Source organism: Mytilus trossulus, chromosome 1 (assembly GCF_036588685.1).
Source record: "Mytilus trossulus isolate FHL-02 chromosome 1, PNRI_Mtr1.1.1.hap1, whole genome shotgun sequence".
Classification (NCBI taxonomy): Eukaryota; Metazoa; Mollusca; class Bivalvia; order Mytilida; family Mytilidae; genus Mytilus; species Mytilus trossulus.
Window position 1 is genome coordinate 34,776,506 of NC_086373.1, and position 24,245 is coordinate 34,800,750.

The following is a 24,245-nucleotide window of genomic DNA, read 5'->3' on the forward strand; positions in this document are numbered from 1 at the left end:
CCAACCAATCAACCAATCAATCAACCAATCGGTGCATGTTTCGTCTCATGTGTTTAATATGGAGTCCACGATCTCATTAGTTTCTTTCTCGCTTGTTTCGAGAAACACTATCTAACGTGTTTAACCAACCAAGCCAACGTGTTTAATCAACCAATCAACATGTTAACCAACCAACCAACCAACCAACCAACCAACCAACCAACCAACCAACCAACCAATCAATAAATCAGTGCATGTTTCCGTCTCGTGTGTTCAATACGGGGTCCAAGATCTCAGTTTTTTTCCGGTTGCTTCAAGAGACCCTATCCCAAGTGTTTAAGTAATAAACCCAACCAACCAACCAACCAACCAACCAACCAACCAACCAATCAATCAATATGTATGACCGTTTATTTATGACAGTTTCATTAAAATAATATGGAAGGAAAGACCTATGATCAATTATTCAAGAAGAATTGAATTTCAATATTTTTCTTACAATCTCCTCTGGAAAAAAAATCCACATCCTTCTTATCAGTTATACTCTGAAACTACAAGTCTAATCGACCCCAAAATTGTGCAGTCAGCAGGGCATACATGTAACTAAAGGTTCATAAAACAACGTGGTGCAGATATCTCTCAAGACTTTTCCTAGAGAAAGAAATGGCAATGCGTAAAAATCGCTTCCTACACTGCCACTTTTGCATAGGTACTTTTTCTGTACAAAAAATCTGTGGTACTGGAAAATTACTTTTAAAATATGGTACTTTTTTAGTACTTTAAATTTATTGTAATATTTAGGTACCTGTTTTTTACAGTACTTGATTTGTACCTAATATTTGAGGTACACATTTAGTACTACACAATTAAAGTACAAATTGAGTACTTAAAATTTGAAGTACAAATCAAGTACTGTAAAAAACAAGTACTTAAATATTACAATAAATTTAAAGTACTAAAATAGTACTATATTTTAAAAGTAATTTTCCAGTACTACAGATTTTTTTGTACAGAAAAAGTACCTATGCAAAATTAGCAGTGCAGGGCCGTAAATCTCAGTGAAATCCTAAAATAAAATGTTCGCTCCTAGATTAAAATACTTATCTGTGTTACAAACTGGTGCTGAAAAATGTACATTACAAGAAAATAAGCATGCAACGCGTGTTTTAAAGTTACACCGGATGAACTGTGACCGAAATGTCAATTTCCTACAATGACAAAAGAAATTACATTGTGCACATTCCATCTCTATAGATGTTGTCTGTTCAACGTCTCCACCTGAAAAGAAATAAAAAGACTGAGTTTTCGTTATTATCAACCCGCGTCACGTGATGTCTCCTCAATCTGGCGCGCGCGCTGGACCTGAAATAAAATAAAAACTTTCCGAACTAAACATGAAACTTCCCCGGAATAATATAGACCCCTTACAGAAACAAACAGACAAACAAACAAACAGACAGACAAACAAACACACACACACACATAACAATCAATCATGTTTCAAAAGGGGGGGGCAAGACCGTTTACAATTGCTTTTTAGAAGCAATTGATTTAAATTGTAAAACGACAATTTTAACCATTCTGTTCCGTTTATATAAAAAAAAAATCCCTAGGACCCCCCCCCCCCTTTTTTTTTACCCCCACTTACAAATGAATGTGTTTGATCAACCAATCAACGTGTTCAACCAACCAACCAACCAACCAACCAACCAGTGCATGTTTCCGTCTCATGTGTTTAATATGGAGTCCACGATCTCATTTGTTTCTTTCTCGCTTGTTTCAAGAAACACTATCAAACGTGTTGTTTAACCAACCAACAAACCAACCAACGTGTTTAATCAACCAATCAACATGTTTAGCCAACCAACCAACCAATCAATCAACCAATCAGTGCATGTTTCCGTCTCATGTGTTTAATATGGAGTCCACGATCTCATTTGTTTCTTTCTCGCTTGTTTCAAGAAACACTTTCCAACGTGTTTAACCAACCAACCAACGTGTTTAATCAACCAATCAACATGTTTAGCCAACCAACCAACCAACCAATCAATCAATCAACCAATCAGTGCATGTTTCCGTCTCATGTGTTTAATATGGAGTCCACGATCTCATCTGTTTCTTTCTCGCTTGTTTCAAGAAACACTATCAAACGTGTTTAACCAACCAACCAACCAACCAACATGTTCAATCAACCAATCAACATGTTTAGTCAACCAACCAACCAACCAATCAACCAATCAATCAACCAATCGGTGCATGTTTCCGTCTCATGTGTTTAATATGGAGTCCACGATCTCATTAGTTTCTTTCTCGCTTGTTTCGAGAAACACTATCTAACGTGTTTAACCAACCAACCAACGTGTTTAATCAACCAATCAACATGTTTAACCAACCAACCAACCAACCAACCAACCAACCAACCAACCAACCAACCAATCAATAAATCAGTGCATGTTTCCGTCTCGTGTGTTCAATACGGGGTCCAAGATCTCAGTTTTTTCCGGTTGCTTCAAGAGACCCTATCCCAAGTGTTTAAGTAATAAACCAACCAACCAACCAACCAACCAACCAACCAACCAACCAATCAATCAATATGTATGACCGTTTATTTATGACAGTTTCATTAAAATAATATGGAAGGAAAGACCTATGATCAATTATTCAAGAAGAATTGAATTTCAATATTTTTCTTACATCTCCTCTGGAAAAAAAAATCCACATCCTTCTTATCAGTTATACTCTGAAACTACAAGTCTAATCGACCCCAAAATGTGCAGTCAGCAGGGCATACATGTACTAAAGGTTCATAAAACAACGTGGTGCAGATATCTCTCAAGACTTTTCCTAGAGAAAAGAAATGGCAATGCCGTAAAAATCGCTTCCTACACTGCCACTTTTGCATAGGTACTTTTTCTGTACAAAAAATCTGTGGTACTGGAAAATTACTTTTAAAATATGGTACTTTTTTAGTACTTTAAATTTATTGTAATATTTAGGTACCTGTTTTTTACAGTACTTGATTTGTACCTAATATTTGAGGTACACATTTAGTACTACACAATTAAAGTACAAATTGAGTACTTAAAATTTGAAGTACAAATCAAGTACTGTAAAAAACAAGTACTTAAATATTACAATAAATTTAAAGTACTAAAATAGTACTATATTTTAAAAGTAATTTTCCAGTACTACAGATTTTTTGTACAGAAAAAGTACCTATGCAAAATTAGCAGTGCAGGGCCGTAAATCTCAGTGAAATCCTAAAATAAAATGTTCGCTCCTAGATTAAAATACTTATCTGTGTTACAAACTGGTGCTGAAAAATGTACATTACAAGAAAATAAGCATGCAACGCGTGTTTTAAAGTTACACCGGATGAACTGTGACCGAAATGTCAATTTCCTACAATGACAAAAGAAATTACATTGTGCACATTCCATCTCTATAGATGTTGTCTGTTCAACGTCTCCACCTGAAAAGAAATAAAAAGACTGAGTTTTCGTTATTATCAACCCGCGTCACGTGATGTCTCCTCAATCTGGCGCGCGCGCTGGACCTGAAATAAAATAAAAACTTTCCGAACTAAACATGAAACTTCCCCGGAATAATATAGACCCCTTACAGAAACAAACAGACAAACAAACAAACAGACAGACAAACAAACACACACACACACATAACAATCAATCATGTTTCAAAAGGGGGGGGGGCAAGACCGTTTACAATTGCTTTTTAGAAGCAATTGATTTAAATTGTAAAACGACAATTTTAACCATTCTGTTCCGTTTATATAAAAAAAAAATCCCTAGGACCCCCCCCCCCCCCCTTTTTTTTTACCCCCACTTACAAATGAATGTGTTTGATCAACCAATCAACGTGTTCAACCAACCAACCAACCAACCAACCAACCAGTGCATGTTTCCGTCTCATGTGTTTAATATGGAGTCCACGATCTCATTTGTTTCTTTCTCGCTTGTTTCAAGAAACACTATCAAACGTGTTGTTTAACCAACCAACCAACCAACCAACGTGTTTAATCAACCAATCAACATGTTTAGCCAACCAACCAACCAATCAATCAACCAATCAGTGCATGTTTCCGTCTCATGTGTTTAATATGGAGTCCACGATCTCATTTGTTTCTTTCTCGCTTGTTTCAAGAAACACTTTCCAACGTGTTTAACCAACCAACCAACGTGTTTAATCAACCAATCAACATGTTTAGCCAACCAACCAACCAACCAATCAATCAATCAACCAATCAGTGCATGTTTCCGTCTCATGTGTTTAATATGGAGTCCACGATCTCATCTGTTTCTTTCTCGCTTGTTTCAAGAAACACTATCAAACGTGTTTAACCAACCAACCAACCAACCAACATGTTCAATCAACCAATCAACATGTTTAGTCAACCAACCAACCAACCAATCAACCAATCAATCAACCAATCGGTGCATGTTTCCGTCTCATGTGTTTAATATGGAGTCCACGATCTCATTAGTTTCTTTCTCGCTTGTTTCGAGAAACACTATCTAACGTGTTTAACCAACCAACCAACGTGTTTAATCAACCAATCAACATGTTTAACCAACCAACCAACCAACCAACCAACCAACCAACCAACCAACCAACCAACCAATCAATAAATCAGTGCATGTTTCCGTCTCGTGTGTTCAATACGGGGTCCAAGATCTCAGTTTTTTCCGGTTGCTTCAAGAGACCCTATCCCAAGTGTTTAAGTAATAAACCAACCAACCAACCAACCAACCAACCAACCAACCAACCAATCAATCAATATGTATGACCGTTTATTTATGACAGTTTCATTAAAATAATATGGAAGGAAAGACCTATGATCAATTATTCAAGAAGAATTGAATTTCAATATTTTTCTTACATCTCCTCTGGAAAAAAAATCCACATCCTTCTTATCAGTTATACTCTGAAACTACAAGTCTAATCGACCCCAAAATTGTGCAGTCAGCAGGGCATACATGTACTAAAGGTTCATAAAACAACGTGGTGCAGATATCTCTCAAGACTTTTCCTAGAGAAAAGAAATGGCAATGCCGTAAAAATCGCTTCCTACACTGCCACTTTTGCATAGGTACTTTTTCTGTACAAAAAATCTGTGGTACTGGAAAATTACTTTTAAAATATGGTACTTTTTTAGTACTTTAAATTTATTGTAATATTTAGGTACCTGTTTTTTACAGTACTTGATTTGTACCTAATATTTGAGGTACACATTTAGTACTACACAATTAAAGTACAAATTGAGTACTTAAAATTTGAAGTACAAATCAAGTACTGTAAAAAACAAGTACTTAAATATTACAATAAATTTAAAGTACTAAAATAGTACTATATTTTAAAAGTAATTTTCCAGTACTACAGATTTTTTTGTACAGAAAAAGTACCTATGCAAAATTAGCAGTGCAGGGCCGTAAATCTCAGTGAAATCCTAAAATAAAATGTTCGCTCCTAGATTAAAATACTTATCTGTGTTACAAACTGGTGCTGAAAAATGTACATTACAAGAAAATAAGCATGCAACGCGTGTTTTAAAGTTACACCGGATGAACTGTGACCGAAATGTCAATTTCCTACAATGACAAAAGAAATTACATTGTGCACATTCCATCTCTATAGATGTTGTCTGTTCAACGTCTCCACCTGAAAAGAAATAAAAAGACTGAGTTTTCGTTATTATCAACCCGCGTCACGTGATGTCTCCTCAATCTGGCGCGCGCGCTGGACCTGAAATAAAATAAAAACTTTCCGAACTAAACATGAAACTTCCCCGGAATAATATAGACCCCTTACAGAAACAAACAGACAAACAAACAAACAGACAGACAAACAAACACACACACACACATAACAATCAATCATGTTTCAAAAGGGGGGGGGCAAGACCGTTTACAATTGCTTTTTAGAAGCAATTGATTTAAATTGTAAAACGACAATTTTAACCATTCTGTTCCGTTTATATAAAAAAAAAATCCCTAGGACCCCCCCCCCCCCCTTTTTTTTTACCCCCACTTACAAATGAATGTGTTTGATCAACCAATCAACGTGTTCAACCAACCAACCAACCAACCAACCAACCAGTGCATGTTTCCGTCTCATGTGTTTAATATGGAGTCCACGATCTCATTTGTTTCTTTCTCGCTTGTTTCAAGAAACACTATCAAACGTGTTGTTTAACCAACCAACAAACCAACCAACGTGTTTAATCAACCAATCAACATGTTTAGCCAACCAACCAACCAATCAATCAACCAATCAGTGCATGTTTCCGTCTCATGTGTTTAATATGGAGTCCACGATCTCATTTGTTTCTTTCTCGCTTGTTTCAAGAAACACTTTCCAACGTGTTTAACCAACCAACCAACGTGTTTAATCAACCAATCAACATGTTTAGCCAACCAACCAACCAACCAATCAATCAATCAACCAATCAGTGCATGTTTCCGTCTCATGTGTTTAATATGGAGTCCACGATCTCATCTGTTTCTTTCTCGCTTGTTTCAAGAAACACTATCAAACGTGTTTAACCAACCAACCAACCAACCAACATGTTCAATCAACCAATCAACATGTTTAGTCAACCAACCAACCAACCAATCAACCAATCAATCAACCAATCGGTGCATGTTTCCGTCTCATGTGTTTAATATGGAGTCCACGATCTCATTAGTTTCTTTCTCGCTTGTTTCGAGAAACACTATCTAACGTGTTTAACCAACCAACCAACGTGTTTAATCAACCAATCAACATGTTTAACCAACCAACCAACCAACCAACCAACCAACCAACCAACCAACCAACCAACCAATCAATAAATCAGTGCATGTTTCCGTCTCGTGTGTTCAATACGGGGTCCAAGATCTCAGTTTTTTCCGGTTGCTTCAAGAGACCCTATCCCAAGTGTTTAAGTAATAAACCAACCAACCAACCAACCAACCAACCAACCAACCAACCAATCAATCAATATGTATGACCGTTTATTTATGACAGTTTCATTAAAATAATATGGAAGGAAAGACCTATGATCAATTATTCAAGAAGAATTGAATTTCAATATTTTTCTTACATCTCCTCTGGAAAAAAAATCCACATCCTTCTTATCAGTTATACTCTGAAACTACAAGTCTAATCGACCCCAAAATGTGCAGTCAGCAGGGCATACATGTACTAAAGGTTCATAAAACAACGTGGTGCAGATATCTCTCAAGACTTTTCCTAGAGAAAAGAAATGGCAATGCCGTAAAAATCGCTTCCTACACTGCCACTTTTGCATAGGTACTTTTTCTGTACAAAAAATCTGTGGTACTGGAAAATTACTTTTAAAATATGGTACTTTTTTAGTACTTTAAATTTATTGTAATATTTAGGTACCTGTTTTTTACAGTACTTGATTTGTACCTAATATTTGAGGTACACATTTAGTACTACACAATTAAAGTACAAATTGAGTACTTAAAATTTGAAGTACAAATCAAGTACTGTAAAAAACAAGTACTTAAATATTACAATAAATTTAAAGTACTAAAATAGTACTATATTTTAAAAGTAATTTTCCAGTACTACAGATTTTTTGTACAGAAAAAGTACCTATGCAAAATTAGCAGTGCAGGGCCGTAAATCTCAGTGAAATCCTAAAATAAAATGTTCGCTCCTAGATTAAAATACTTATCTGTGTTACAAACTGGTGCTGAAAAATGTACATTACAAGAAAATAAGCATGCAACGCGTGTTTTAAAGTTACACCGGATGAACTGTGACCGAAATGTCAATTTCCTACAATGACAAAAGAAATTACATTGTGCACATTCCATCTCTATAGATGTTGTCTGTTCAACGTCTCCACCTGAAAAGAAATAAAAAGACTGAGTTTTCGTTATTATCAACCCGCGTCACGTGATGTCTCCTCAATCTGGCGCGCGCGCTGGACCTGAAATAAAATAAAAACTTTCCGAACTAAACATGAAACTTCCCCGGAATAATATAGACCCCTTACAGAAACAAACAGACAAACAAACAAACAGACAGACAAACAAACACACACACACACATAACAATCAATCATGTTTCAAAAAGGGGGGGGGGGGGGGGGGGGCAAGACCGTTTACAATTGCTTTTTAGAAGCAATTGATTTAAATTGTAAAACGACAATTTTAACCATTCTGTTCCGTTTATATAAAAAAAAAATCCCTAGGACCCCCCCCCCCTTTTTTTTTACCCCCACTTACAAATGAATGTGTTTGATCAACCAATCAACGTGTTCAACCAACCAACCAACCAACCAACCAACCAGTGCATGTTTCCGTCTCATGTGTTTAATATGGAGTCCACGATCTCATTTGTTTCTTTCTCGCTTGTTTCAAGAAACACTATCAAACGTGTTGTTTAACCAACCAACCAACCAACCAACGTGTTTAATCAACCAATCAACATGTTTAGCCAACCAACCAACCAATCAATCAACCAATCAGTGCATGTTTCCGTCTCATGTGTTTAATATGGAGTCCACGATCTCATTTGTTTCTTTCTCGCTTGTTTCAAGAAACACTTTCCAACGTGTTTAACCAACCAACCAACGTGTTTAATCAACCAATCAACATGTTTAGCCAACCACCAACCAACCAATCAATCAATCAACCAATCAGTGCATGTTTCCGTCTCATGTGTTTAATATGGAGTCCACGATCTCATCTGTTTCTTTCTCGCTTGTTTCAAGAAACACTATCAAACGTGTTTAACCAACCAACCAACCAACCAACATGTTCAATCAACCAATCAACATGTTTAGCCAACCAACCAACCAACCAATCAACCAATCAATCAACCAATCGGTGCATGTTTCCGTCTCATGTGTTTAATATGGAGTCCACGATCTCATTAGTTTCTTTCTCGCTTGTTTCGAGAAACACTATCTAACGTGTTTAACCAACCAACCAACGTGTTTAATCAACCAATCAACATGTTTAACCAACCAACCAACCAACCAACCAACCAATCAATAAATCAGTGCATGTTTCCGTCTCGTGTGTTCAATACGGGGTCCAAGATCTCAGTTTTTTCCGGTTGCTTCAAGAGACCCTATCCCAAGTGTTTAAGTAATAAACCAACCAACCAACCAACCAACCAACCAACCAACCAACCAATCAATCAATATGTATGACCGTTTATTTATGACAGTTTCATTAAAATAATATGGAAGGAAAGACCTATGATCAATTATTCAAGAAGAATTGAATTTCAATATTTTTCTTACATCTCCTCTGGAAAAAAAATCCACATCCTTCTTATCAGTTATACTCTGAAACTACAAGTCTAATCGACCCCAAAATGTGCAGTCAGCAGGGCATACATGTACTAAAGGTTCATAAAACAACGTGGTGCAGATATCTCTCAAGACTTTTCCTAGAGAAAAGAAATGGCAATGCCGTAAAAATCGCTTCCTACACTGCTACTTTTGCATAGGTACTTTTTCTGTACAAAAAATCTGTGGTACTGGAAAATTACTTTTAAAATATGGTACTTTTTTAGTACTTTAAATTTATTGTAATATTTAGGTACCTGTTTTTTACAGTACTTGATTTGTACCTAATATTTGAGGTACACATTTAGTACTACACAATTAAAGTACAAATTGAGTACTTAAAATTTGAAGTACAAATCAAGTACTGTAAAAAACAAGTACTTAAATATTACAATAAATTTAAAGTACTAAAATAGTACTATATTTTAAAAGTAATTTTCCAGTACTACAGATTTTTTGTACAGAAAAAGTACCTATGCAAAATTAGCAGTGCAGGGCCGTAAATCTCAGTGAAATCCTAAAATAAAATGTTCGCTCCTAGATTAAAATACTTATCTGTGTTACAAACTGGTGCTGAAAAATGTACATTACAAGAAAATAAGCATGCAACGCGTGTTTTAAAGTTACACCGGATGAACTGTGACCGAAATGTCAATTTCCTACAATGACAAAAGAAATTACATTGTGCACATTCCATCTCTATAGATGTTGTCTGTTCAACGTCTCCACCTGAAAAGAAATAAAAAGACTGAGTTTTCGTTATTATCAACCCGCGTCACGTGATGTCTCCTCAATCTGGCGCGCGCGCTGGACCTGAAATAAAATAAAAACTTTCCGAACTAAACATGAAACTTCCCCGGAATAATATAGACCCCTTACAGAAACAAACAGACAAACAAACAAACAGACAGACAAACAAACACACACACACACATAACAATCAATCATGTTTCAAAAGGGGGGGGGGGCAAGACCGTTTACAATTGCTTTTTAGAAGCAATTGATTTAAATTGTAAAACGACAATTTTAACCATTCTGTTCCGTTTATATAAAAAAAAAATCCCTAGGACCCCCCCCCCCTTTTTTTTTACCCCCACTTACAAATGAATGTGTTTGATCAACCAATCAACGTGTTCAACCAACCAACCAACCAACCAACCAACCAGTGCATGTTTCCGTCTCATGTGTTTAATATGGAGTCCACGATCTCATTTGTTTCTTTCTCGCTTGTTTCAAGAAACACTATCAAACGTGTTGTTTAACCAACCAACAAACCAACCAACGTGTTTAATCAACCAATCAACATGTTTAGCCAACCAACCAACCAATCAATCAACCAATCAGTGCATGTTTCCGTCTCATGTGTTTAATATGGAGTCCACGATCTCATTTGTTTCTTTCTCGCTTGTTTCGAGAAACACTTTCCAACGTGTTTAACCAACCAACCAACGTGTTTAATCAACCAATCAACATGTTTAGCCAACCAACCAACCAACCAATCAATCAATCAACCAATCAGTGCATGTTTCCGTCTCATGTGTTTAATATGGAGTCCACGATCTCATCTGTTTCTTTCTCGCTTGTTTCAAGAAACACTATCAAACGTGTTTAACCAACCAACCAACCAACCAACATGTTCAATCAACCAATCAACATGTTTAGTCAACCAACCAACCAACCAATCAACCAATCAATCAACCAATCGGTGCATGTTTCCGTCTCATGTGTTTAATATGGAGTCCACGATCTCATTAGTTTCTTTCTCGCTTGTTTCGAGAAACACTATCTAACGTGTTTAACCAACCAACCAACGTGTTTAATCAACCAATCAACATGTTTAACCAACCAACCAACCAACCAACCAACCAACCAACCAACCAACCAACCAATCAATAAATCAGTGCATGTTTCCGTCTCGTGTGTTCAATACGGGGTCCAAGATCTCAGTTTTTTCCGGTTGCTTCAAGAGACCCTATCCCAAGTGTTTAAGTAATAAACCAACCAACCAACCAACCAACCAACCAACCAACCAACCAATCAATCAATATGTATGACCGTTTATTTATGACAGTTTCATTAAAATAATATGGAAGGAAAGACCTATGATCAATTATTCAAGAAGAATTGAATTTCAATATTTTTCTTACATCTCCTCTGGAAAAAAAATCCACATCCTTCTTATCAGTTATACTCTGAAACTACAAGTCTAATCGACCCCAAAATGTGCAGTCAGCAGGGCATACATGTACTAAAGGTTCATAAAACAACGTGGTGCAGATATCTCTCAAGACTTTTCCTAGAGAAAAGAAATGGCAATGCCGTAAAAATCGCTTCCTACACTGCCACTTTTGCATAGGTACTTTTTCTGTACAAAAAATCTGTGGTACTGGAAAATTACTTTTAAAATATGGTACTTTTTTAGTACTTTAAATTTATTGTAATATTTAGGTACCTGTTTTTTACAGTACTTGATTTGTACCTAATATTTGAGGTACACATTTAGTACTACACAATTAAAGTACAAATTGAGTACTTAAAATTTGAAGTACAAATCAAGTACTGTAAAAAACAAGTACTTAAATATTACAATAAATTTAAAGTACTAAAATAGTACTATATTTTAAAAGTAATTTTCCAGTACTACAGATTTTTTGTACAGAAAAAGTACCTATGCAAAATTAGCAGTGCAGGGCCGTAAATCTCAGTGAAATCCTAAAATAAAATGTTCGCTCCTAGATTAAAATACTTATCTGTGTTACAAACTGGTGCTGAAAAATGTACATTACAAGAAAATAAGCATGCAACGCGTGTTTTAAAGTTACACCGGATGAACTGTGACCGAAATGTCAATTTCCTACAATGACAAAAGAAATTACATTGTGCACATTCCATCTCTATAGATGTTGTCTGTTCAACGTCTCCACCTGAAAAGAAATAAAAAGACTGAGTTTTCGTTATTATCAACCCGCGTCACGTGATGTCTCCTCAATCTGGCGCGCGCGCTGGACCTGAAATAAAATAAAAACTTTCCGAACTAAACATGAAACTTCCCCGGAATAATATAGACCCCTTACAGAAACAAACAGACAAACAAACAAACAGACAGACAAACAAACACACACACACACATAACAATCAATCATGTTTCAAAAGGGGGGGGGGGGCAAGACCGTTTACAATTGCTTTTTAGAAGCAATTGATTTAAATTGTAAAACGACAATTTTAACCATTCTGTTCCGTTTATATAAAAAAAAAATCCCTAGGACCCCCCCCCCCTTTTTTTTTACCCCCACTTACAAATGAATGTGTTTGATCAACCAATCAACGTGTTCAACCAACCAACCAACCAACCAACCAACCAGTGCATGTTTCCGTCTCATGTGTTTAATATGGAGTCCACGATCTCATTTGTTTCTTTCTCGCTTGTTTCAAGAAACACTATCAAACGTGTTGTTTAACCAACCAACAAACCAACCAACGTGTTTAATCAACCAATCAACATGTTTAGCCAACCAACCAACCAATCAATCAACCAATCAGTGCATGTTTCCGTCTCATGTGTTTAATATGGAGTCCACGATCTCATTTGTTTCTTTCTCGCTTGTTTCAAGAAACACTTTCCAACGTGTTTAACCAACCAACCAACGTGTTTAATCAACCAATCAACATGTTTAGCCAACCAACCAACCAACCAATCAATCAATCAACCAATCAGTGCATGTTTCCGTCTCATGTGTTTAATATGGAGTCCACGATCTCATCTGTTTCTTTCTCGCTTGTTTCAAGAAACACTATCAAACGTGTTTAACCAACCAACCAACCAACCAACATGTTCAATCAACCAATCAACATGTTTAGTCAACCAACCAACCAACCAATCAACCAATCAATCAACCAATCGGTGCATGTTTCCGTCTCATGTGTTTAATATGGAGTCCACGATCTCATTAGTTTCTTTCTCGCTTGTTTCGAGAAACACTATCTAACGTGTTTAACCAACCAACCAACGTGTTTAATCAACCAATCAACATGTTTAACCAACCAACCAACCAACCAACCAACCAACCAACCAACCAACCAACCAATCAATAAATCAGTGCATGTTTCCGTCTCGTGTGTTCAATACGGGGTCCAAGATCTCAGTTTTTTCCGGTTGCTTCAAGAGACCCTATCCCAAGTGTTTAAGTAATAAACCAACCAACCAACCAACCAACCAACCAACCAACCAACCAATCAATCAATATGTATGACCGTTTATTTATGACAGTTTCATTAAAATAATATGGAAGGAAAGACCTATGATCAATTATTCAAGAAGAATTGAATTTCAATATTTTTCTTACATCTCCTCTGGAAAAAAAATCCACATCCTTCTTATCAGTTATACTCTGAAACTACAAGTCTAATCGACCCCAAAATGTGCAGTCAGCAGGGCATACATGTACTAAAGGTTCATAAAACAACGTGGTGCAGATATCTCTCAAGACTTTTCCTAGAGAAAAGAAATGGCAATGCCGTAAAAATCGCTTCCTACACTGCCACTTTTGCATAGGTACTTTTTCTGTACAAAAAATCTGTGGTACTGGAAAATTACTTTTAAAATATGGTACTTTTTTAGTACTTTAAATTTATTGTAATATTTAGGTACCTGTTTTTTACAGTACTTGATTTGTACCTAATATTTGAGGTACACATTTAGTACTACACAATTAAAGTACAAATTGAGTACTTAAAATTTGAAGTACAAATCAAGTACTGTAAAAAACAAGTACTTAAATATTACAATAAATTTAAAGTACTAAAATAGTACTATATTTTAAAAGTAATTTTCCAGTACTACAGATTTTTTGTACAGAAAAAGTACCTATGCAAAATTAGCAGTGCAGGGCCGTAAATCTCAGTGAAATCCTAAAATAAAATGTTCGCTCCTAGATTAAAATACTTATCTGTGTTACAAACTGGTGCTGAAAAATGTACATTACAAGAAAATAAGCATGCAACGCGTGTTTTAAAGTTACACCGGATGAACTGTGACCGAAATGTCAATTTCCTACAATGACAAAAGAAATTACATTGTGCACATTCCATCTCTATAGATGTTGTCTGTTCAACGTCTCCACCTGAAAAGAAATAAAAAGACTGAGTTTTCGTTATTATCAACCCGCGTCACGTGATGTCTCCTCAATCTGGCGCGCGCGCTGGACCTGAAATAAAATAAAAACTTTCCGAACTAAACATGAAACTTCCCCGGAATAATATAGACCCCTTACAGAAACAAACAGACAAACAAACAAACAGACAGACAAACAAACACACACACACACATAACAATCAATCATGTTTCAAAAGGGGGGGGGGGGGGCAAGACCGTTTACAATTGCTTTTTAGAAGCAATTGATTTAAATTGTAAAACGACAATTTTAACCATTCTGTTCCGTTTATATAAAAAAAAAATCCCTAGGACCCCCCCCCCCCCTTTTTTTTACCCCCACTTACAAATGAATGTGTTTGATCAACCAATCAACGTGTTCAACCAACCAACCAACCAACCAACCAACCAGTGCATGTTTCCGTCTCATGTGTTTAATATGGAGTCCACGATCTCATTTGTTTCTTTCTCGCTTGTTTCAAGAAACACTATCAAACGTGTTGTTTAACCAACCAACAAACCAACCAACGTGTTTAATCAACCAATCAACATGTTTAGCCAACCAACCAACCAACCAATCAATCAACCAATCAGTGCATGTTTCCGTCTCATGTGTTTAATATGGAGTCCACGATCTCATTTGTTTCTTTCTCGCTTGTTTCAAGAAACACTTTCCAACGTGTTTAACCAACCAACCAACGTGTTTAATCAACCAATCAACATGTTTAGCCAACCAACCAACCAACCAATCAATCAATCAACCAATCAGTGCATGTTTCCGTCTCATGTGTTTAATATGGAGTCCACGATCTCATCTGTTTCTTTCTCGCTTGTTTCAAGAAACACTATCAAACGTGTTTAACCAACCAACCAACCAACCAACATGTTCAATCAACCAATCAACATGTTTAGTCAACCAACCAACCAACCAATCAACCAATCAATCAACCAATCGGTGCATGTTTCCGTCTCATGTGTTTAATATGGAGTCCACGATCTCATTAGTTTCTTTCTCGCTTGTTTCGAGAAACACTATCTAACGTGTTTAACCAACCAACCAACGTGTTTAATCAACCAATCAACATGTTTAACCAACCAACCAACCAACCAACCAACCAACCAACCAACCAACCAACCAATCAATAAATCAGTGCATGTTTCCGTCTCGTGTGTTCAATACGGGGTCCAAGATCTCAGTTTTTTCCGGTTGCTTCAAGAGACCCTATCCCAAGTGTTTAAGTAATAAACCAACCAACCAACCAACCAACCAACCAACCAACCAACCAATCAATCAATATGTATGACCGTTTATTTATGACAGTTTCATTAAAATAATATGGAAGGAAAGACCTATGATCAATTATTCAAGAAGAATTGAATTTCAATATTTTTCTTACATCTCCTCTGGAAAAAAAATCCACATCCTTCTTATCAGTTATACTCTGAAACTACAAGTCTAATCGACCCCAAAATGTGCAGTCAGCAGGGCATACATGTACTAAAGGTTCATAAAACAACGTGGTGCAGATATCTCTCAAGACTTTTCCTAGAGAAAAGAAATGGCAATGCCGTAAAAATCGCTTCCTACACTGCCACTTTTGCATAGGTACTTTTTCTGTACAAAAAATCTGTGGTACTGGAAAATTACTTTTAAAATATGGTACTTTTTTAGTACTTTAAATTTATTGTAATATTTAGGTACCTGTTTTTTACAGTACTTGATTTGTACCTAATATTTGAGGTACACATTTAGTACTACACAATTAAAGTACAAATTGAGTACTTAAAATTTGAAGTACAAATCAAGTACTGTAAAAAACAAGTACTTAAATATTACAATAAATTTAAAGTACTAAAATAGTACTATATTTTAAAAGTAATTTTCCAGTACTACAGATTTTTTGTACAGAAAAAGTACCTATGCAAAATTAGCAGTGCAGGGCCGTAAATCTCAGTGAAATCCTAAAATAAAATGTTCGCTCCTAGATTAAAATACTTATCTGTGTTACAAACTGGTGCTGAAAAATGTACATTACAAGAAAATAAGCATGCAACGCGTGTTTTAAAGTTACACCGGATGAACTGTGACCGAAATGTCAATTTCCTACAATGACAAAAGAAATTACATTGTGCACATTCCATCTCTATAGATGTTGTCTGTTCAACGTCTCCACCTGAAAAGAAATAAAAAGACTGAGTTTTCGTTATTATCAACCCGCGTCACGTGATGTCTCCTCAATCTGGCGCGCGCGCTGGACCTGAAATAAAATAAAAACTTTCCGAACTAAACATGAAACTTCCCCGGAATAATATAGACCCCTTACAGAAACAAACAGACAAACAAACAAACAGACAGACAAACAAACACACACACACACATAACAATCAATCATGTTTCAAAAAGGGGGGGGGGGGGGGGGGGCAAGACCGTTTACAATTGCTTTTTAGAAGCAATTGATTTAAATTGTAAAACGACAATTTTAACCATTCTGTTCCGTTTATATAAAAAAAAAATCCCTAGGACCCCCCCCCCCCCTTTTTTTTTACCCCCACTTACAAATGAATGTGTTTGATCAACCAATCAACGTGTTCAACCAACCAACCAACCAACCAACCAACCAGTGCATGTTTCCGTCTCATGTGTTTAATATGGAGTCCACGATCTCATTTGTTTCTTTCTCGCTTGTTTCAAGAAACACTATCAAACGTGTTGTTTAACCAACCAACCAACCAACCAACGTGTTTAATCAACCAATCAACATGTTTAGCCAACCAACCAACCAATCAATCAACCAATCAGTGCATGTTTCCGTCTCATGTGTTTAATATGGAGTCCACGATCTCATTTGTTTCTTTCTCGCTTGTTTCAAGAAACACTTTCCAACGTGTTTAACCAACCAACCAACGTGTTTAATCAACCAATCAACATGTTTAGCCAACCAACCAACCAACCAATCAATCAATCAACCAATCAGTGCATGTTTCCGTCTCATGTGTTTAATATGGAGTCCACGATCTCATCTGTTTCTTTCTCGCTTGTTTCAAGAAACACTATCAAACGTGTTTAACCAACCAACCAACCAACCAACATGTTCAATCAACCAATCAACATGTTTAGCCAACCAACCAACCAACCAATCAACCAATCAATCAACCAATCGGTGCATGTTTCCGTCTCATGTGTTTAATATGGAGTCCACGATCTCATTAGTTTCTTTCTCGCTTGTTTCGAGAAACACTATCTAACGTGTTTAACCAACCAACCAACGTGTTTAATCAACCAATCAACATGTTTAACCAACCAACCAACCAACCAACCAACCAATCAATAAATCAGTGCATGTTTCCGTCTCGTGTGTTCAATACGGGGTCCAAGATCTCAGTTTTTTCCGGTTGCTTCAAGAGACCCTATCCCAAGTGTTTAAGTAATAAACCAACCAACCAACCAACCAACCAACCAACCAACCAACCAATCAATCAATATGTATGACCGTTTATTTATGACAGTTTCATTAAAATAATATGGAAGGAAAGACCTATGATCAATTATTCAAGAAGAATTGAATTTCAATATTTTTCTTACATCTCCTCTGGAAAAAAAATCCACATCCTTCTTATCAGTTATACTCTGAAACTACAAGTCTAATCGACCCCAAAATGTGCAGTCAGCAGGGCATACATGTACTAAAGGTTCATAAAACAACGTGGTGCAGATATCTCTCAAGACTTTTCCTAGAGAAAAGAAATGGCAATGCCGTAAAAATCGCTTCCTACACTGCTACTTTTGCATAGGTACTTTTTCTGTACAAAAAATCTGTGGTACTGGAAAATTACTTTTAAAATATGGTACTTTTTTAGTACTTTAAATTTATTGTAATATTTAGGTACCTGTTTTTTACAGTACTTGATTTGTACCTAATATTTGAGGTACACATTTAGTACTACACAATTAAAGTACAAATTGAGTACTTAAAATTTGAAGTACAAATCAAGTACTGTAAAAAACAAGTACTTAAATATTACAATAAATTTAAAGTACTAAAATAGTACTATATTTTAAAAGTAATTTTCCAGTACTACAGATTTTTTGTACAGAAAAAGTACCTATGCAAAATTAGCAGTGCAGGGCCGTAAATCTCAGTGAAATCCTAAAATAAAATGTTCGCTCCTAGATTAAAATACTTATCTGTGTTACAAACTGGTGCTGAAAAATGTACATTACAAGAAAATAAGCATGCAACGCGTGTTTTAAAGTTACACCGGATGAACTGTGACCGAAATGTCAATTTCCTACAATGACAAAAGAAATTACATTGTGCACATTCCATCTCTATAGATGTTGTCTGTTCAACGTCTCCACCTGAAAAGAAATAAAAAGACTGAGTTTTCGTTATTATCAACCCGCGTCACGTGATGTCTCCTCAATCTGGCGCGCGCGCTGGACCTGAAATAAAATAAAAACTTTCCGAACTAAACATGAAACTTCCCCGGAATAATATAGACCCCTTACAGAAACAAACAGACAAACAAACAAACAGACAGACAAACAAACACACACACACACATAACAATCAATCATGTTTCAAAAGGGGGGGGGGGGCAAGACCGTTTACAATTGCTTTTTAGAAGCAATTGATTTAAATTGTAAAACGACAATTTTAACCATTCTGTTCCGTTTATATAAAAAAAAAATCCCTAGGACCCCCCCCCCCCCCCCTTTTTTTTTACCCCCACTTACAAATGAATGTGTTTGATCAACCAATCAACGTGTTCAACCAACCAACCAACCAACCAACCAACCAGTGCATGTTTCCGTCTCATGTGTTTAATATGGAGTCCACGATCTCATTTGTTTCTTTCTCGCTTGTTTCAAGAAACACTATCAAACGTGTTGTTTAACCAACCAACCAACCAACCAACGTGTTTAATCAACCAATCAACATGTTTAGCCAACCAACCAACCAATCAATCAACCAATCAGTGCATGTTTCCGTCTCATGTGTTTAATATGGAGTCCACGATCTCATTTGTTTCTTTCTCGCTTGTTTCAAGAAACACTTTCCAACGTGTTTAACCAACCAACCAACGTGTTTAATCAACCAATCAACATGTTTAGCCAACCAACCAACCAACCAATCAATCAATCAACCAATCAGTGCATGTTTCCGTCTCATGTGTTTAATATGGAGTCCACGATCTCATCTGTTTCTTTCTCGCTTGTTTCAAGAAACACTATCAAACGTGTTTAACCAACCAACCAACCAACCAACATGTTCAATCAACCAATCAACATGTTTAGCCAACCAACCAACCAACCAATCAACCAATCAATCAACCAATCGGTGCATGTTTCCGTCTCATGTGTTTAATATGGAGTCCACGATCTCATTAGTTTCTTTCTCGCTTGTTTCGAGAAACACTATCTAACGTGTTTAACCAACCAACCAACGTGTTTAATCAACCAATCAACATGTTTAACCAACCAACCAACCAACCAACCAACCAATCAATAAATCAGTGCATGTTTCCGTCTCGTGTGTTCAATACGGGGTCCAAGATCTCAGTTTTTTCCGGTTGCTTCAAGAGACCCTATCCCAAGTGTTTAAGTAATAAACCAACCAACCAACCAACCAACCAACCAACCAACCAACCAATCAATCAATATGTATGACCGTTTATTTATGACAGTTTCATTAAAATAATATGGAAGGAAAGACCTATGATCAATTATTCAAGAAGAATTGAATTTCAATATTTTTCTTACATCTCCTCTGGAAAAAAAATCCACATCCTTCTTATCAGTTATACTCTGAAACTACAAGTCTAATCGACCCCAAAATGTGCAGTCAGCAGGGCATACATGTACTAAAGGTTCATAAAACAACGTGGTGCAGATATCTCTCAAGACTTTTCCTAGAGAAAAGAAATGGCAATGCCGTAAAAATCGCTTCCTACACTGCTACTTTTGCATAGGTACTTTTTCTGTACAAAAAATCTGTGGTACTGGAAAATTACTTTTAAAATATGGTACTTTTTTAGTACTTTAAATTTATTGTAATATTTAGGTACCTGTTTTTTACAGTACTTGATTTGTACCTAATATTTGAGGTACACATTTAGTACTACACAATTAAAGTACAAATTGAGTACTTAAAATTTGAAGTACAAATCAAGTACTGTAAAAAACAAGTACTTAAATATTACAATAAATTTAAAGTACTAAAATAGTACTATATTTTAAAAGTAATTTTCCAGTACTACAGATTTTTTGTACAGAAAAAGTACCTATGCAAAATTAGCAGTGCAGGGCCGTAAATCTCAGTGAAATCCTAAAATAAAATGTTCGCTCCTAGATTAAAATACTTATCTGTGTTACAAACTGGTGCTGAAAAATGTACATTACAAGAAAATAAGCATGCAACGCGTGTTTTAAAGTTACACCGGATGAACTGTGACCGAAATGTCAATTTCCTACAATGACAAAAGAAATTACATTGTGCACATTCCATCTCTATAGATGTTGTCTGTTCAACGTCTCCACCTGAAAAGAAATAAAAAGACTGAGTTTTCGTTATTATCAACCCGCGTCACGTGATGTCTCCTCAATCTGGCGCGCGCGCTGGACCTGAAATAAAATAAAAACTTTCCGAACTAAACATGAAACTTCCCCGGAATAATATAGACCCCTTACAGAAACAAACAGACAAACAAACAAACAGACAGACAAACAAACACACACACACACATAACAATCAATCATGTTTCAAAAGGGGGGGGGGGGGGGCAAGACCGTTTACAATTGCTTTTTAGAAGCAATTGATTTAAATTGTAAAACGACAATTTTAACCATTCTGTTCCGTTTATATAAAAAAAAAATCCCTAGGACCCCCCCCCCCCCCTTTTTTTTTACCCCCACTTACAAATGAATGTGTTTGATCAACCAATCAACGTGTTCAACCAACCAACCAACCAACCAACCAACCAGTGCATGTTTCCGTCTCATGTGTTTAATATGGAGTCCACGATCTCATTTGTTTCTTTCTCGCTTGTTTCAAGAAACACTATCAAACGTGTTGTTTAACCAACCAACCAACCAACCAACGTGTTTAATCAACCAATCAACATGTTTAGCCAACCAACCAACCAATCAATCAACCAATCAGTGCATGTTTCCGTCTCATGTGTTTAATATGGAGTCCACGATCTCATTTGTTTCTTTCTCGCTTGTTTCAAGAAACACTTTCCAACGTGTTTAACCAACCAACCAACGTGTTTAATCAACCAATCAACATGTTTAGCCAACCAACCAACCAACCAATCAATCAATCAACCAATCAGTGCATGTTTCCGTCTCATGTGTTTAATATGGAGTCCACGATCTCATCTGTTTCTTTCTCGCTTGTTTCAAGAAACACTATCAAACGTGTTTAACCAACCAACCAACCAACCAACATGTTCAATCAACCAATCAACATGTTTAGCCAACCAACCAACCAACCAATCAACCAATCAATCAACCAATCGGTGCATGTTTCCGTCTCATGTGTTTAATATGGAGTCCACGATCTCATTAGTTTCTTTCTCGCTTGTTTCGAGAAACACTATCTAACGTGTTTAACCAACCAACCAACGTGTTTAATCAACCAATCAACATGTTTAACCAACCAACCAACCAACCAACCAACCAATCAATAAATCAGTGCATGTTTCCGTCTCGTGTGTTCAATACGGGGTCCAAGATCTCAGTTTTTTCCGGTTGCTTCAAGAGACCCTATCCCAAGTGTTTAAGTAATAAACCAACCAACCAACCAACCAACCAACCAACCAACCAACCAATCAATCAATATGTATGACCGTTTATTTATGACAGTTTCATTAAAATAATATGGAAGGAAAGACCTATGATCAATTATTCAAGAAGAATTGAATTTCAATATTTTTCTTACATCTCCTCTGGAAAAAAAATCCACATCCTTCTTATCAGTTATACTCTGAAACTACAAGTCTAATCGACCCCAAAATGTGCAGTCAGCAGGGCATACATGTACTAAAGGTTCATAAAACAACGTGGTGCAGATATCTCTCAAGACTTTTCCTAGAGAAAAGAAATGGCAATGCCGTAAAAATCGCTTCCTACACTGCTACTTTTGCATAGGTACTTTTTCTGTACAAAAAATCTGTGGTACTGGAAAATTACTTTTAAAATATGGTACTTTTTTAGTACTTTAAATTTATTGTAATATTTAGGTACCTGTTTTTTACAGTACTTGATTTGTACCTAATATTTGAGGTACACATTTAGTACTACACAATTAAAGTACAAATTGAGTACTTAAAATTTGAAGTACAAATCAAGTACTGTAAAAAACAAGTACTTAAATATTACAATAAATTTAAAGTACTAAAATAGTACTATATTTTAAAAGTAATTTTCCAGTACTACAGATTTTTTGTACAGAAAAAGTACCTATGCAAAATTAGCAGTGCAGGGCCGTAAATCTCAGTGAAATCCTAAAATAAAATGTTCGCTCCTAGATTAAAATACTTATCTGTGTTACAAACTGGTGCTGAAAAATGTACATTACAAGAAAATAAGCATGCAACGCGTGTTTTAAAGTTACACCGGATGAACTGTGACCGAAATGTCAATTTCCTACAATGACAAAAGAAATTACATTGTGCACATTCCATCTCTATAGATGTTGTCTGTTCAACGTCTCCACCTGAAAAGAAATAAAAAGACTGAGTTTTCGTTATAATTATCAACCCGCGTCACGTGATGTCTCCTCAATCTGGCGCGCGCGCTGGACCTGAAATAAAATAAAAACTTTCCGAACTAAACATGAAACTTCCCCGGAATAATATAGACCCCTTACAGAAACAAACAGACAAACAAACAAACAGACAGACAAACAAACACACACACACACATAACAATCAATCATGTTTCAAAAGGGGGGGGGGGGGCAAGACCGTTTACAATTGCTTTTTAGAAGCAATTGATTTAAATTGTAAAACGACAATTTTAACCATTCTGTTCCGTTATATAAAAAAAAAATCCCTAGGACCCCCCCCCCCCCTTTTTTTTACCCCCACTTACAAATGAATGTGTTTGATCAACCAATCAACGTGTTCAACCAACCAACCAACCAACCAACCAACCAGTGCATGTTTTCCGTCTCATGTGTTTAATATGGAGTCCACGATCTCATTTGTTTCTTTCTCGCTTGTTTCAAGAAACACTATCAAACGTGTTGTTTAACCAACCAACCAACCAACCAACGTGTTTAATCAACCAATCAACATGTTTAGCCAACCAACCAACCAATCAATCAACCAATCAGTGCATGTTTCCGTCTCATGTGTTTAATATGGAGTCCACGATCTCATTTGTTTCTTTCTCGCTTGTTTCAAGAAACACTTTCCAACGTGTTTAACCAACCAACCAACGTGTTTAATCAACCAATCAACATGTTTAGCCAACCAACCAACCAACCAATCAATCAATCAACCAATCAGTGCATGTTTCCGTCTCATGTGTTTAATATGGAGTCCACGATCTCATCTGTTTCTTTCTCGCTTGTTTCAAGAAACACTATCAAACGTGTTTAACCAACCAACCAACCAACCAACATGTTCAATCAACCAATCAACATGTTTAGCCAACCAACCAACCAACCAATCAACCAATCAATCAACCAATCGGTGCATGTTTCCGTCTCATGTGTTTAATATGGAGTCCACGATCTCATTAGTTTCTTTCTCGCTTGTTTCGAGAAACACTAT